Genomic DNA, 10,009 nt, shown 5'->3' with positions numbered 1-10,009 from the left:
ATGAAGGCTGAACAATTGCTATTAGAGCTCGAGGCCTAATTGCAAAGTGTGCCACCCACTCATCTTTCCACCACTCTTGTCTTCACCAACAATGCCAAGCAAACCATGAAGAACACAGTGTGGTCACTCAACCAGAGAACAGTGCCCTGCCTTTCCACTCAGATGAGCTGATCATCTCCTAGAGAAAAATAAGCATTCCCCAGAAAATCTTTAACTGGAGATAGAGCACAGACATAATTCCTACCGGTGAGAATTCTAAGGCTGTTCTCTCTCATGTTTTAAAGATGTTAAGTATTGATGGATATGGTCACCAGACCTCAAAGGAATGTGCTTCAAGCTACACAACTGGAGTTAGGCTTCCTATTCTAATCCTCCACATGAAGAGGATTGCTTTAGAAAGCCTGGGTGGATTCAGAAGTGCTCAAATTGAGACATTTTCTCTGGGTGGTACCAGCCTGGGCCTTACATACTGATTTGAGAGGCATCATTTGGATACCTATTATGTGCTAGTCCATGCACTGTATGCTGGGGACTCAGAGATCCTGGTTCCACCTTAAGAAAAGAAACTTAACATCTCTAAATTCAAATTCCTACCTATAAAATAGGAATAAGGACAGGACTTCCAAGCTAACCCAGATCATTGACAAAATTTATTTCCTTGCAGCTAGAAGATTCCTGGCAGCTAGCTTCTTCAAAGCTACCAAGGAGAATTTTCAGAGTGATCCTACTGGCAAGACAGAGTTTATACAGAGTGGGGGAAAGTAGGTTTACAGTTGTTCATATGGAAAACAATATAATAAATAATAATACAAGAATAAACTCTGTTTTGCATACTCACAACTGTAAACTTAGTTCTTCTCCACCCTCATCATGAGAATGGCATCCCAACATGTTTGCCATATTCCATTGGCTAGAAGTAAGTAACAGATTCCAACATCAAGGGGAGAAAATTATTCAAAAGTGTAAACACCAGGAGATGGGATCATGGAGGCCACCTTAAAGTTTGTCCACCACAGTTGGGGATAAAGACAAGTAAATAGACACAACAGCGTATGATAAATGCTATGATGGTCAAGTACAGAATGGTATGTCTATAATTTTTACTGGGTGGGTGGGTGTTGGTGGTTAAAGACTTCCTAGAGGAATAACCATAAGTGGAGACAAAGAGAATGTGTACATGTTTGCCATGTGTGTATTGAGGCAGAAAGCCTGATAGAATAAAAAATACTTCATAAGTAAAAAATAATGCATATGGACAAACAATGTTTCAACTTTGTTTAGTGTTCTATAAATTGCTAACATCTTAACAAGAGAAAATTCTCCATAATGGGCACAAGGTCAGGCTCAATAAGTTTAAATACTTTCTTAAGTCAATATCTAAAGGAAAATGTATTAAACTATGTTCCTCACTCTTAGAGAAAAATGTTTACAATTTGTCTAAAATAGAAAAGATTTCCATTTTATGAGTTCCTATCATTTAAAATAGTGATCACGTAAGAATTTAGTACATCCTTGGTTTTAAATAATCCCAGCTCTTTGTCACTCTCTAGAGTAATTATCTTTGGAAAAGAAAGGCCCCATGGATGGGAGAGCACCAGCTGTTGAACACTTAATACTACATGCCAAGTGAATGGCCAATTGCACAAATAAAATAGGTATCTAAGCCAGGTGGAATTGTTTACTCTAATTTGCTTATTCAAATTGGAATGTAGCCAGTTAGTTTTGTGGGATGTGCATGCAAAATAACAAATTATTACTGATTGTTAGACAATAGCCTCCTCTGTGATGTTTATACTGAACTTCCTCTTGGAGAAGACCCTGAAATTTGTTCTTTGCTAAATCCCTGATAATGATCAGACTTTTCAGCCATATTTAACATCAACTCATGAAAAGTCTATAAAACAGGGTTTGAGCATACAGCTTATAGATTATAAAGCAAAATTTTTATTATGTCCAAAGATTAAGTTCTGGTAGTCACATTCCTAGTATGCCTAATTGTGTCCATAAAATGCCTTCTGGTGTAAGAAATAGAATTCCTCATATAAGAAGGCTAAACACTAAAGAGGATTTTGCAGCTCTTGCAACTCCCATTTGACCCAGTGATCCCACTTCTAGGAATATATCCCAAGAAACTAGAAACACCAATCAGAAAGGATATATGCACCCCTATGTTCATAGCAGCACAATTTACAATAGCTAATATATGAAAACAGCCTAAGTGACCATCAGCAGATGAGTGGATTAAAAAAAACTGTGGTACATCTACACAATGGAATACTATACTGCTGTAAAAAGGAACTCCTACCATTGCAATAGCATGGATGGACCTGGAGAGCATTATGCTACATGAAATAAGTCAGAGAAAGATAAATATCACATGATCTCACTCATTTGTGGATTATAATGAACAACATAAACTGATGAACAAAAACAGATCCAGAGACAGAGAAGCATCGATCAGATGCTCAAACCTCAGAGGGAAGGTAGGGGAGGGTGGGGGGAAGGGAGAGAGATCAACCAAAGGACTTGTATGCATGCATATAAACATAACCAATGGACACAGACACCAGGGGGGTGAAGGCAAGGACATGAGTGAGGGAGAATGGTGGGATAAGGACACATATGTAATACCTTAATCAATAAAGAAAGAAAAAAATGAGAAGTCCATATATAGTGTCAGTTTCAGGTATAGTTTGATCATTCCTCTGGCTCCATGTCTCTCCTAAATTCTGAGCAATTCTTTTAGCTTTGCCTACCTTCTTTTTTTTTTCTTTTTTCTTTTTTTGCAAGGACAAGGAAGTGTTTTATTTATTTACAACAAAAATATTTGTAACATAATTACCATAACCCTCTTCAAAACAGAGAATCCTATAAAATGCACACAGCAATCTCTATTTGTATATAGCCAGCTGGAAGGGGGTTTAGGACTGGAAGAAAAGCCAAGGACTAAGTCCATTAAAAAACAAACAAGAAACTGCCTTAAAAATAGCATTTTTCTACTTGTCAGTAGTGACACATTCCCCTACTATGTGTATGAAAATGTGAAGCAGAAAACAGTACCTGGGAAAGCATGGGTCAGCAGCATCGGAGATGAGGCAATGCCCTGGGCTGGGGAATTTCAGCCCCTCTTCCAAGCAGGCCACTGCGACACAGTGTGCCCCGGGGGGCTCTTTCTTTCCAAAAAGACACCCCCCACTCCCCACCCATCCTGATGGATAACTCCAGCAGCCTCACTTCTCTTGCTTGTAGTTAGTTGAGAATCTTTCATTTTCTCTTACTGTGGAGTCATTATCACAACGAGGAAACATTCAATGGCACGTTTCTTTCTCTTTATCTGTGAAGTCCCTTTAACAGCTGGCCAGTTTCTTCAGCTCATTATTGACGTCATGTTTGAAGGGCTGTTCCTACTTGGCTCGAACTAGAAAAGCCAGGGCCTTCTGGTGGTCATGAGGAGACAGGCCTGTCCGCATTGGAAGAGGGCTTTGGCATTTTTTTGGTCAATGATCAGAGCCTGAACTCCACAGTGAAGGGCACGGGTGGGTCCAGCCACAGGTAGTTAAAGGAGAGGTTACAGAGCACGAGAAGCTTGGCAGCTTCTTCAGCGGGTGCTGCTTGCCAGTGGAGAAGCAATAAGGCCCATTTATCTCTCACTTTGGCACCATAGAAACGACTTTGGCAGAAAAACTACTTGCCAAACTCGGTTCAGTAGCTGCCACTTTTAGGACCTCAGAAGTAGAAATTGATCTTGTTCCTCAGCTGACAGGGCACAAAACTTGTCTGATTCAATATAATCCAGGAAGTCAAATAGCTCAGTCTGGAATCAGACGGTGGAGTTTTGGGGATCAAGGGTAGGTTGCCCAGTGTTCATAAGCATAGGTTGGTTTGAACAGAAACCTAGCCAGCTCTCCCCTCCGCATGCTCAGAAGGCCCAGCTCCATGCCCCCAAGTGGAGTATCCTCTCCAAGCTTCATGAGCCCAGGAGTTTCCCTAAAACAATTAGAATCAAAAGGCTTGTCTATGCCCTAGCTCAGTGGTTCTCAACCTTGGCAGCACATTAGAATCACCTGGGAATCCTTTTAAAATCCAGAAATCAGGATTTTAAAAAGATTCCCAGGTGATTCTAATGTGCAGCCAAGGTTGAGAACCACTGCCCTAGCTGGTTGGCTCAGTGAATAGAGTGTTGGCCCATGGACTGAAGGATCCCAGATTCGATTCCGGTCTAGGGCATGTACCTTGGTTGCAGGCTCAATCCCCGGTCCTCGTCTGGGGATGTGCGGGAGGCAACCTAGCAATGTCTCTCTCTCACATCGATGTTTCTTTCTCTGTCTCTCCGCCTCCCTTACTCTCTCTCTCTAAAAATCAATGGGAAAAATATCCTCAGGTGAGGATTAACAACAACAAAAAAGGCTTGTCCATGTGCTCGAGGTACCCAGAATATTTCACTGGCACTGAAGCATCCAGTGGTACCAGCTCACCAGCACCCTCTCAGATGATGTCGTTCAGCATGCCCTGGTCCCTGGAAATGCCCAGCATCCACTGACGTAACCTCTGACACAGAGAGCAACTGTCTGCTCTGGACCCTGCACTTGGTTCAGGTGCCCTGCGGAAGATTGCCCACCCTCTATTAAAGGCTGATTTCAGACAGTGGTTTCACGTGGCAATTTACATCCAACCATTCAACAAAAACCCCAATCTTTGAGCTAAAAAAGCTACATGCAAACCAATCCCTACATCCAGGGGATTATCATTTACTAATTGATTTAGTGACATGATTTTTCAAAGTGATGTGGTTGTGTACACCCAACTCTGATGCTGGTGTGAGAATCCACGTCCCTTAGCTAGTGTATGGGTTTGTTGTTGTTGTTGGTGGTGGTGGTGGTGTGTGTGTGTGTTTACAAGAGAACATTTATTTGGTAGATCACAGAGGTAGAAGCAGTTCCTAGAAGAAATGGGCTTAGGAAACAAGTTATAAAGGTTAAGGAAGGACCCTAAGAGCTTAGGAGTGAGGAAGCTAGTGGTAAAGTTTGGGGGCGGGGGAAGGAGGAGCAGGGGATGGGAGGCATGGGCTTGCTCCCAGAAGGGAGAGCACAATTGGGTTCTCCTCCCTAAGGGTTTTAAGGGCAGAGCTTTTAGGGCAGGTCTCTGGGGAAGATCTTAATAGCATATTCAACAGCTTTCCAGGTGTGTCCTTTTAGGGTTGTGGTCTCTGCTGATTGATTGGCGGGCACCAGGGCAGGGAGTCATTATTCAGTGCAGGTGGTCCTGAGGCCAGCCCTGGCTGGTTTTTCGCTAGTGTATGTTTTTATACACTATCCAGCATCTGCACCTCAACATAGCTGTCTTTTCTCTATTCTACATTAATCTCATATTATAGATGGATTCATGAGTAAAGGGATGCCTGAGGTATATAGGGTATATTAAGGGCAAACTCTTTGGAGTTTGATAATGTATTACAACGGAACACATCAGAGCTATTCCCAAGTAGATCTAGCTCCCAAATTGCGCTGAAAACCAACCTCTTAAAGTATTTCCAGGATAGGGGAAATGACACCACCTGAACGAGCAGCCTATACCTGCCCAACTTATAGAATAACGTGGAATTCTATTTAACCATGGCACTTCAAGATCCCATTTCAAAATCGTCTTTTTGCTCCTCAAATTTTCCAGGCCTGCACATCTCTCAAGATATCAAATATGATAGTTTTAGGAGCCAACCAAGTTATACATAATGCAATTTTATGTTCCTAAATTAACAAAGTGACTTTAGATCTGTGAAGGGTGTTAAAATTATATAAGCCATGTAAGTATTTTTATTTGTTCAAACATTTCCAGTTTCCTTCAAGGCTTAAAAGTTTCTGAGAACTTTATAGTTTCAAATAGGCCCAGCTTGTTATGTGTGTGGGGAGGAGGGGGGAGGGAAAGGTACTCTGAAAACATCTCTATTTTTTTTATGATGGGCCTCACAGCCAGCATTTTTTTTTTGCCTCTTCTAGAATACCAAAAAATACTTTGGATATATTTCTTCCCAAGCCATAGAGTACTTAGACCTCTTGCTTATTTCTAGTCATTATTCAATGGGATCAAACAGAACATGAGACAAGGATTTGAATGCAAGTAGTTTATCTGTGAGGTGATCCCAAAAAACACCAATAGAGAAGAAGGGAAGTGAGATGGGAGAAGAAAGCAGCCACTTCAGAATGTATTGCCTGTGAGCAGGTGTCTTGTGAGCTCTTTTTAAAATTTTTATTGATTAAGGTATTACAAATGTGTCTTTATCCCCCCCATTGTCCCCTCATCCCCCCAGTCTTGCCCTCACCCTCAGCCCCTGTTGTCTGCATCCATCACTTATGCTTATATGCATGCATACAAGTCTTTTGGTTGATCTTTCCCCCTTTCCCCCACCCTCCCCTACTTTCCCTCTGAGGTTTGAGCATCTGATCAATGCTTCTCTGCCTCTAGATCTGTATTTGTTCATCAGTTTATGTTGTTCATTATAATCCACAAATGAGTGAGATCATGTGATATTTATCTTTCTCTGACTGGCTTATTTCGCTTAGCATAATGCTCTCCAGTTCCATCCATGCTGTTGCAAATGGTAAGAGTTCCTTCTTTTTTACCACAGCATAGTATTCCATTGTGTAGATGTACCACCGTTTTTTAATCCACTCATCTGCTGATGGGCACTTAGGATGATTCCAAATCTTGGCTATAGAAGAAATATTAGAGGAATCTTGTGTGCTGTTGAGCCTCAATCCTGCTGGAGAATTCTGACAGAGAGACGGGAGAGAGTAAGTTCCAGTGTGTGTGTGTGTGTGTGTGTGTGTGTGTGTGTGTGTGTCTGTGTGTGTCTGTGTGTGTGTCTGTGTGTGTGTGTGTGTGTGTGTGTGTGTGTGTTATCTCACCTGAGGCAAAAGCAACTGGACTGGTGGGGGGACTGTCCCCAAGGGAGGATTAACTCCTGGAGATTTTTATCCTTCCCATGCAAAGATCAGGAGAAAGCCCATAAGCAAAATGTCACAGATGCCTATTAGAAGGATGTTAATAGCATGTACTGGTCCAGTGAGTGGAGGATAGATGGGTGGGACACCAACATATTTGTAACAATGCTTAAGGCCAAAGGATTAATTTGTACTTCTTGGAACTAGTCATAAGCAATGCTGGCTATTTTTTGCTATAACCTTAAAAAATATTGCATTAAATGAAATTCCAATTTCTCAGGGCTTATTGAAATCATTCCATTTGCAAGGGTTCATGGCAGAGTAAAAAACAAACAAAAAAAAGCCCTGAATTCAGAATGAGCAAAGCTAGGTTCTAGCCAAGACTCTGTGACCTTACATACAACGATTCATGACTCTGGACCTCAGTTTCTTAAACATAGAGGTGTAAAGCTAATGATAATAGACAACACATATATGGCCTTATTACATGCCAGGTAACAGGCCATTCTGAGTGCTTTACAGATACTAACTCACAAAACCCTCATGACACTCAATGAGATGAGGACTATTATTATGATATCCACTAGAGGCCCGGTGCACAAAAATTCGTGCACTCGGGGGGTGGGAATCCCTCAGCCTGGCCTGTGCCCTCTCGCAGTCTGGGACCCCTCGGGGAATGACACCTGCTTGCTTAGGCCTGCTCCCTGGGGGATTTGGCCTAAGCTGGCAATCAGACATCCCTCTAGCAGCCCGGGAGTCCTCGGGGGATGTCCACTTGCCAGCGGGGAGCAGGCCTAAGCTGCAGTCAGACATCCTTAGCACTGCTGAGGAGGCGGGAGAGTCTCCCACCACCACCGCTGTACTGGCAGCCATCAGCCTGGCTTGTGGCTGAGCAGAGCTCCCCCTGTGGGAGTGCACTGACCACCAGGGGGCAGTTCCTGCATTGAGCGTCTGCCCCCTGGTGGTCAGTGTGTGTCATAGTGACCAGTCATTCCCAGTCTTTCTGCTGTTAGGGTCAGTTTGCATATTAACTTTTTATTATATAGGATAGAGGCCTAGTGCACGGGTGGGGGCCAGCTGGTTTGCCCTGAAGGGTGTCCCAGATCAGGGTGGGGGTCCCACTGGGGTGCCTGGCCAGCCTGGGTGAGGGGCTGATGGCTGTTTGCAGGCTGGTTAAGCCCCCACAGTGGGGACTCTCACCCCATGGAGGTTTGGCCAGCCTGGGTGAGGGGCTGATGGCTGTTTTCAGGCTGGCCACACCCCGTTTAGGGTGGGGGGTCCAGACTGGGGTGCCTGGCCAGTCTGGGTGAGGGACTGAGGACCACTTTTCAGGCTGGCCAAGCTCCTCCCCCCCCCTCCGGTGACGGAAGCTCCCAGCCTCTCCTTTTTTTCTTTTTTCTTTTTTATTCTGGGATTTATTTACCTTCTATGATTGAAACTTTGTTGCCTGAGTGGAGCTCAGAGCCAGCCAGGGAGGGCGCGAGGGAAAGCCTCCTGCTCACTCCAGCTCCGTGGCCACGGCCAGCTGAAAGCAGGTATCTGGGGTTTATTTACCTTCTATAATTGAAACTTTCTTGCTTTGAGTGGAGCTCAGAGCAGGCCGCCACAGGCGGGAAGTTGGCTTCCTCCATTTTGGGGGCAACCAAGCCTCCTGCTCGCTCCAGCTCCGTGGCTGCCGGCCGCCATCTTGGTTGGGTTAATTTGCATATAGTCACTCTGATTGGCTGGTGGGTGTGGCTTAAGGTGTAGTGAAGGTACGGTCAATTTGCATGTTTGTATTTTATTAGTGTAGATTTTACAGAGAAGAAAACTGAAGTACAGGTGGTTAAGTAACTTGAATGAGGTCATATGGGCAGTAAGTGGTAGATCCAGGACTGGAACCCAAGTTATCTGACTTCAGAATCAGGACCCTTGCCCCAGCTGGTTTGCTCAGTGGATAGATTATCAGCCTGTGGACTGAAGGGTCCTGGGTTCAATTCCGGTCAAGGGCACATGCCTGGGTTATGGGCTCGATCCCCAGTAGGGGTCGTGCAGGAGGCAGCCAATCAATGATTCTCTCTCATCAGTGATGTTTCTCTCTCTCTCTCCCTTTCCCTTCCTCTCTGAAATCAATAAAAATATATTTTAAAAAAATCAGGACCCTTCACTCTGATGAGGCTTTTTCTTAATGCAATAATCTCTAGGCCCCCTTCATTATTAGTAATCTGTAATTCTTGACCTCTGATAAAATCAGGCAGGAGAATGGTATATACATCTGCCCTATGTTTTGACTTCTATTATTTGACACAAGCCCAACTTGTGTCATTCCTCTGGTGGAATAATTTACAAGATATATTTATAGAAGCCATCAATAAGCAGAAAACATCATGTACCCAGTAGGTCCTAATATACCCCCTCTGGAAATGGCCATCCATGTCTGCACCAGGGAGAGATGTGATTTAAATCCCTTCCTTAAAAAAGAAAAAGAATCATCCTATCTTTCCAATATGCTTGCAAATATTTCACCAACTGTGGAAGCTTTAGACCATCAAAAACTGATCTGCCGGTTTTATTACCATAGTACATCCTTTCAAAATTTAACCTACATTTGTTCAAGTAAGATGCCAATAAACCAGTCATCATCACTATCAGGCTAGAATTTTTAGTTTGCACTGGAGAGTTGTAATAAATATCAGCTCAAGGTAATCATTAGAGGCCAATTTCTAGCATCTCTTAAAGTCTGATCCAAAAATCTCAGAATATCACTTTGAAATGTCGGAAAGTTTCCCTTTGAAGTCATATTATTATGATAAAAGTAATATAATTCATTTATAAAACATGCTAATGTCCTATTACTTACAACCTACTATGCTAGGAATTGAGACTTGAGGCTAATGGTATCTATTTAATATCCCTCCCTTTAAAAGCTTAAAATATAGCAGGTGAGAGTGATACATGACAATAATACAAGAAAGTGCATGACATGTACAGAGCTAGACTCTAAGTGTAAGGTGAATATGGAATTGGGCCATCCTCAATACTCTAAAACCATGGTCGGCAAACCACGGTCGCGAGCACATGCGGCTCTTTGG

At 43.1% G+C, this 10,009-nt stretch overlaps 1 pseudogene; it reads right to left on the bottom strand.

The window, feature by feature from the left end:
- Positions 1-3,308: 3,308 nt before the first annotated feature.
- Positions 3,309-10,009, bottom strand: part of LOC102430381 — a 17,891-nt pseudogene continuing 11,190 nt past the window's right edge.

Source organism: Myotis lucifugus, unplaced genomic scaffold (assembly GCF_000147115.1).
Source record: "Myotis lucifugus unplaced genomic scaffold, Myoluc2.0 scaffold_20, whole genome shotgun sequence".
Taxonomy (NCBI): Eukaryota; Metazoa; Chordata; class Mammalia; order Chiroptera; family Vespertilionidae; genus Myotis; species Myotis lucifugus.
This window is presented reverse-complemented; position numbering and strand designations above follow the sequence as displayed.